Source organism: Saimiri boliviensis, chromosome 12, assembly GCF_048565385.1.
Source record: "Saimiri boliviensis isolate mSaiBol1 chromosome 12, mSaiBol1.pri, whole genome shotgun sequence".
NCBI lineage: Eukaryota > Metazoa > Chordata > Mammalia > Primates > Cebidae > Saimiri > Saimiri boliviensis.
This window is the reverse complement of record NC_133460.1, coordinates 94992703-94998850: the sequence shown is the minus strand read 5'-3', so window position 1 is coordinate 94998850 and position 6148 is coordinate 94992703. Positions and strand designations below refer to the sequence as shown.

Below are 6148 nucleotides of genomic sequence, written 5' to 3'. Positions count from 1 at the left end.
GGAGCCTCTCTGCAAATATTTATTGATCAACAGATAGATTTTCTAGCCAAGCACCAGCTGGCTAGCCTCAGTCCCACGCAGAGGTTCTGGGGGGACTGCATGAACCCCAGAGAGGGCTAGGCTGCAATGAGGGCCGAAGAGGTGATACCCAGCTCTGAAGTCTCCATGTCTTGACCTGAATGAGGACCTCACATCCAGGACCCCAGAGATAAGGGGAAATAAGGCCATGGGAGATGTGAGGGCTGAGAGCCTGTAGTCCCTGGACAAACTCCATCTCTTTGAGCCTTGGTTGAAATGCAAGGCCTGAGTGTTACAGGTCATTCTTTTTTTTTTTTTTTTTTTTTTTTGAGACGGAGTTTCGCTCTTGTTGCCCAGGCTGGAGTGCAATGGCGCGATCTCGGCTCACCGCAACCTCCGCCTCCTGGGTTTAGGCAATTCTCCTGCCTTAGCCTCCTAAGTAGCTGGGACTACAGGTATGCGTCACCATGCCCAGCTAATTTTTGTATTTTTAGTAGAGACGGGGTTTCACCATGTTGACCAGGATGGTCTCTATCTCTTGACCTCGTCATCCACCCGCCTCAGCCTCCCAAAGTGCTGGGATTATAGGTTTGAGCCACTGCACCTGGCCCGTTACAGGTCATTCTTTGTTCATTTCATAAATAATTCAGTCTCTGTTACGTGCCAGGCTAGGCTAGGGAGACCACGGTGAGACAGGTTGCTGTACTCAGTGAGCTTATACTCCAGAGAGGGATCAGACATGATAATGTACATTAATTAATTTCAGAGGGCAATGAGAGGAAGACCACAAGCTGAGAGCTATGGCTCACACCTGTAATCCCAAAACTTTGGGAGGCTGAACCAGGTAGATTGCTGAGTCCAGCCTGGGCAACATGGTGAAACACTATCACACTCATACACACACATACACACACACACACACACACACACACACACACACACACACACAATTAGCCAGGCATGGTGGCATGCTCCTTTAGTCCCAGCTACTCAGGAGGCTGAGGTGGGACGATTCATTGAGCCCAGGAGGTCAAGGCTACAGTGAGCCATGATCACATCCCTGCATTCCAGCCTGGGTGACAAAGTAAGACCCTATCTCAAGAAAAAAAGAAAGAGAGAGAGAGAGAAACCATAAAAGGGCAGTGGAGCTGGTCATCGTGGCTCATGCTTATAGTGCCAGCTACTTATCCAACCTATAGCCCACAGGCTTGGGTTTATTGATCAACAGATAGATTTTCTACCCAAGCACCAGCTGGCTAGCCTCAGTCCCATGCAGAGGTTCTGGGAAGACTGCATGAACCCCAGCTTTGAATGCGGCCCGACACAAATTCATAAACTTTCTCAAAAATTATGAGACTTTTGACAGGCACAGTGGCTCACGCCTGTAATCCCAGCACTTTGGGAGGCTGAGGTGGGTGGATCACCTGAGGTCAGGAGTTTGAGACCAGCCTGACCAGCACGGGGAAACGCTGTCTCTATTAAAAACACAAAATTAGCCAGGCATGGTGGTGGATGCCTGTAATACCAGCTACTAGGGAGGCTGAAGCAGGAGAATCACTTGAACTCGGGAGGCGGAAGTTGCAGTGAGCCGAGATCGTGCCATTGCACTCCAGCCTGGGCAACAACAGCAAAACTCCATCTAAAAAAAAAAAAAAAAAAAAAAAAAGCAGTTTTTAGTGATTTTTTTTTTTTTTTTTTTTTAGCTCATCAGCTATCATTAGTGTTAGTGTATTTTATGTGTGGCCCAAGACAATTCTTCTTCCCATGCAGCCCAGGGAAGCCAAAAGATTGGACACCCATACTCTGAAGTGTTTTTGACGAGACATCATCTAGCCTCTCGGTGGCTGTCCGCACTGTCTGAGGGCTCACTACTGTGATCTCAGGGACTCTTTAAATAATGAAGTCATGGCTATAACTATGGCAAACCTCAATGGAGAATGTCGTGCCAATTGTAACCTTGTTTCACCTAAGCTGCACAATCACTTCTCAGGTAGGTACTCCTACTGTATTAGGGGCATTTTACTAATTGGGATGCTGAGACAGAGAGTTGAAGCAAGTTTCTCAGGTCACTTATTTGTTAGGTGGCAGAACAGGGATTCTAATCCAGGGCAAACTCTAGAGTGCTGGACTCTTAAAGGACACATGGCGTTGCTGATCTAATGGTGTTTGGCACCCTCCATCCCCCATCTTGGTTTTCTCTAATGCAGGAACTCTTGGATCTGGAGGTCACAGCCTCCCCTTAGACTGTAAAAATGGCCCCTGAGCCTGCTGGGCACTGCTCCCATGCTGAGGGCACCCCTACGGCACATCCACTGAGCATGGTATTGCTGAGAGCTACAGTCTGCGGGTGGTGAGCCAGATCAGCACAGATCACAGATTGAAACCATCCTTCTAGGCAACTCCTTCTAGAAGGAAGAGTTCCCGGTCCAGGGCTGTGTTCTGTTCCCAGCCTGCCTCCAGTCTGCCTGCTCCTTGGCCCCAGATGTCTGCTTGAGTCAGCCCCAGGCCTGTGCGGGGGCATCCCCTTGGCTTCTGCAACATCCTGTGTTCTGCCTTCTGCATACCTATTTTCCATTTCCAGGGGATCCCTCCCATCAGGATTGGAACAACTGCAATGGCTCCCTCACAGGCTCCTGGAGCCATTCCTGAATTACACAATCTCTAGCCTCCAGGGTCTGGCAGGAGCTGCCTTACTTTCTCTCTCCTGAAAGACTCCAAATTCTGCTCCTCCTTCAGTTCACACTGGCAGGACCTTCTCTTCCAGAAAGCCTCACTGCTGTCCCCACCTCCCTGAGCTCCTGTTCCCTCGTGCTGCCTGAGCCCCTGGAGTGCACATCACCGTGTTGATCTTCCAGCACCCCTTCCCCTCCTTCCTCTGAGGACAGCACTCCCTTTCCTCTGAGGAATAGCCCCTCCTCCACTCTCTGAGACTAGTTTGGGCTGCTAATCACACAGTACTTTTTCTCCTGACCAGGGTTGTTGGCCCAGGGTTAGGCATGTGACCCAAAGCAAGCCAATCACAATCCTTGCCTGGGATTTTTTAATATGGAGCATAGGGAGCAAAAAACCTCTCTTTCCTTGGGTTTGCTAGGCTGGCTTGATGGAAGCCAGGCTGGAGCTACCTGCATTCCTGCTTCTCTTCCCCTTTCTAGATAGAGGCTGCCTATCTGCCGTGGGAGAAAATGAGGCCAACACACAGAGAGAAGCAGAGGGCATATGAGCTGCTCATCATTTCCGTTTTTAGAGATCTTGACACCAGCCCCACCTCAATTAATGAGTCAGTTTATTTACTTACTTATTATTTACTTACTGGGTACTTCTACTTGAACTAGATTGAATTTGGTTTCGATCACTTGCAATTAAGGGTCCAAACATGTCTCTCTGGGCTAAGACCTAGCTCACGGCAACCTGGCTAAATGCACCAAGAAAGTCGGAATTGTTAATAAATATGGGACCCACTATGGGCCTCCCTCCAGAAAATGGTGAAGAAAATTGAAATCAACCAGCACACCAAGTACACTTGCTCTTTCTGTGGCAAAACCAAGATGAAGAGTCGAGCTGTGAAGATCTGGCACTGTGGTTCTTGCATGAAGACAGTATCGGGTGGTGCCTGGACCTATGATACCACTTCCAGTGTCAGGGTAAATCTGCCACTGGAAAACTAAAGGAACTGAAAGTCCAGCAGAGGCTCCTCTACTCTTTGAGATATCAGTGGCCTATAATTAATGGGTTAATTTATGACACAAAATTGCCTTGGTTTGTTACTTTATTAGACATTTTGATGTTTGCATTGTGTTAATACTGATGTACTGGAGAAGCATGCTGAGATGGATTATTGTAATTCAGTGTCTTTTTAGTAGTCAGATGATAAAATATGGCGTAAGAATATAAGCCTTCCAAGTTAGGTGTGTATATTATCTTTTTATAAGTCTGTTCCTGCCAGTTTGACTTTGAGTGCATCGGAGCAAACTGCAAACTTTAGTTTTTAAATTACAGTTGATACTTAAGAAAAAAAAAGTTTCTAGGCTGGGCTCAGTGGCTCACACCTGTAATCCCAGCATTTTGGGCAGCCGAGGCAGGTGGATTACTTGGGGCCAGGAGTTCAAGACCAGCCTGGCCAACATAATGAAACTCCGTATCTACTAAAAATACAAAAATTAGTCAGGTGTGGTGGTACACTGTAATCCCAGATACATGGGAGACTCAGGCATGAGAATTGCTCGAACCTGGGAGGTGGAGGTTGCAGTAAGCTGAGATTGTGCCACTGCACTCCAACCTGGGCAACAGAGTGAGACACTGCCTCTAAAAAATAAGTTTCTAAAGGTATAGGCTATACTAAAGGATATACACATACTGCCTCTTCTATTATACTTTTGGTGTTTCATTTGACCTATACTGTATCAGTATCTTCAGGAAACAGTATGAAACAATTATAATTTCACATTAAATATTGCAAATGTCTAAAAAAAAAAAGTCCAAACATGTATAGACGTTCATAAAGATCTTGTCTTGTGTTTTGACATACAAAATGTCTTTTATGTTGGTTTGTGCTTCTGGCTTCTCAGATAGCATTGTTCTTCATAGCAGGAGTAATGCAGTATTTCTTTCCTTAAAAAAAAATTTTTTTTTTTTTAAATAAAAGAATACATGTGGGAGCTGAGGTGGCTCAGGCCAGTTGTCCTACCACAGGAGGAGGCGAGGCTACACGTTCGAGCCAGCCTGGCCAATATAGAGAACTTTCATCCATTTAGAAAAAAAATCACGTGATTCATAAAACATAATGAAACAAAAACTTGTAACCTACTACTGGCCCAAGAAGTAGAATATGACTAAAACCACTGACCCTACCTGTGGGCACCTCCCTATCCCATATCCTGTTTGCCCTCTGGGGTAACAACGGTCCTAAATTTTATGCTCAACATCTCAGGCTCTAAAAAAGTTTTAAGACATTTATATGACTTCTTTAGAAAAGGTTTATCTTTGCTTATTTTTAAGCTTTAGAAAAAAATGGCATAGGGTATTGCAGTTTTCTGGAAACTCGCTTTTCTTCATGTATCATTTGTTTCAAGATTCATTCATCTAAAAAAAATTTTTTTTTGAGACGGAGTTTCGCTCTTGTTACCCAGGCTGGAGTGCAATGGCGCGATCTTGGCTCACCGCAACCTCCGCCTCCTGGGCTCAGGCAATTCTCCTGCCTCAGCCTCCTAAGTAGCTGGGATTACAGGCACGCGCCACCACGCCCACCTAGTTTTTTGTATTTTTTAGTAGAGACGGGGTTTCACCATGTTGACCAGGATGGTCTCGATCTCTCGACCTCGTGATCCACCCGCCTCGGCCTCCCAAAGTGCTGGGATTACAGGCTTGAGCCACCGTGCCCGGCCTAAAAATTTTTTTTAATTATTAAAAAAAAATCAAGGATCCAGCATTCTAAGTTTCTGGATTTGTTATTGTTATTGTAAGTCTGTTCTTATAGTTTGTTGTTTTTGTTTTTGTTTTTGTTGTTTGTTTGTTTGAGACAGAGTCTTGCTCTGTTGTCCACGCTGGAGTGCAGTGGTGCAATCTTGGCTCAATGTAACCTCCACCTCCTGGATTCAAGTGATTCTCCTGCCTCAGCCTCCTGAGTAGCTGGGATTGCAGGCATGCACCACCACACCTGGCTAATTTTTGTATTTTTAGTAGAGAGACAGAGCTTCACTATTTTGGTCAGGCTGGTCTGGAATTCCTGACCTCAGGTGATCTGCCCGCCTTAGCCTCCCAAAGTGCTGGGATTACAGGAATGAGCCACTGTGCCTGGTCTAATTTTCATAGTTTTTGTAGAAACAGGGTTTCACCATGTTGGCCAGGCTGGTCTCGAATTCCTGGGCTCAAATGATCCACCTGTCTCAGCCTCCCAAAGTGTTGGGATTCCAGGTATGAGTGACTGCGCCCAGCCATCATCCATCTGATTGCCTGTAACTCTAGTGAATTCATTTCTCACTGCTGCATAATATTACATTGTAGGAACAGATCTCAATTCATTCCTTCTCCAAAGGGCATCTGGGATTTTCCTAATTTTACTATTATGAACAGTGCTTCTTTGAAGATCTTTGTGAAGGCTTTTCATATATGTGCAAGAGTTTCCAGGGCATAA

At 45.8% G+C, this 6148-nt stretch overlaps 1 pseudogene; it reads left to right on the top strand.

The window, feature by feature from the left end:
• The first annotated feature begins 1935 nt into the window (after positions 1-1935).
• LOC141580520 (large ribosomal subunit protein eL43-like) lies at positions 1936-3891 on the top strand (annotated as a pseudogene).
• The last annotated feature ends 2257 nt before the right edge of the window (positions 3892-6148 follow it).